We start from the raw sequence: 1,225 nt of genomic DNA on the forward strand, positions 1-1,225 counted from the left end.
CGTTAGAAAACGAATGCGCACATATGCGAAGCAACGTAAGAAAAAGAATGCGCACATATGCAAAGCAACGTTAGAAAACGAATGCGCACATATGCAAAGCAACGTTAGAAATCGAATGTGCACATATGCAAAGCAACGTTAGAAAACGAATGCGCACATATGCAAAGCAACGTTAGAAAACGAATGTGCACATATGCAAAGCAACGTTAGAAAACGAATGCGCACATATGCAAAGCAACGTTAGAAAACGAATGCGCACATATGCAAAGCAACGTTAGAAATGAATGCGCACATATGCAAAGCAACGTTAGAAAACGAATGCGCACATATGCAAAGCAACGTTAGAAAACGAATGCGCACATATGCAAAGCAACGTTAGGGAATGTAAATAACATTTAATGCTACTAAGACTAAACCGCTTTCCTTTAACAATTATAAGAAAACTTTTCGTTGTCGTGACTAATAACCCTATCTGAGAGCTCATCTTTAAAAATCCTTAGATTAACATTAATTGAAAAAAAATAAATTGAGGATATTGCCAAAGCTGCTGCAAAGAAGGTGTGCTTTCTTTATTGTGCTAAAATGTTACTCACACCTGATAGTATCCTATATCTCTACAAAGCCACCATTGCTTTAGAATTGTTGCCACAGCTGGTGCATCTACTATTAATTTCTCACCTTAGACAAAGTTCCCCCTCCCCCATAAAAAGAGTCTCACATTTAATAAGTTACACACTATCATTAAAACCTCAACCTCTGTCCCATCACAGAAATTTTGCATCTCTGTTCCTGTTTTACAAGTATTTTAATGGATGTTCTGATGAACTCATAACACTTGTGCCCCTTGATGTACACACACTCAACTAACCCAACAAGCAGCAAAATTCCACGCCTTTAATATTGAGGTCCTTAGATGCCAAAAGGCCTTCTACTCTAACAGTTTCTTCCCTTGGACTGTTAGACTACGGAATTCTCTCTCTGTTTCTTGCTTCTTTGAATGTATTTACATGCTGAAGTTTAAATGTAATGTGAACAAACATCTCCCTGCTCCTCATAATCCTTGTAGACATAATCACAAATAATAGCCTCTTACATTCAAGTAGCAATACATCTCGTTTGGGGTGAAAAAAAAAAGAGTACAATAAAGAGAAATAAGATACTGACAAACAAAACCTTGTATAGAATTGCTTGAATGCTTTTAGTGAATGCTATTTGTATGAGAAGG

This window comes from Euprymna scolopes, chromosome 17 (genome assembly GCF_053919585.1).
Source record: "Euprymna scolopes isolate OS-2025 chromosome 17, ASM5391958v1, whole genome shotgun sequence".
Classification (NCBI taxonomy): Eukaryota; Metazoa; Mollusca; class Cephalopoda; order Sepiida; family Sepiolidae; genus Euprymna; species Euprymna scolopes.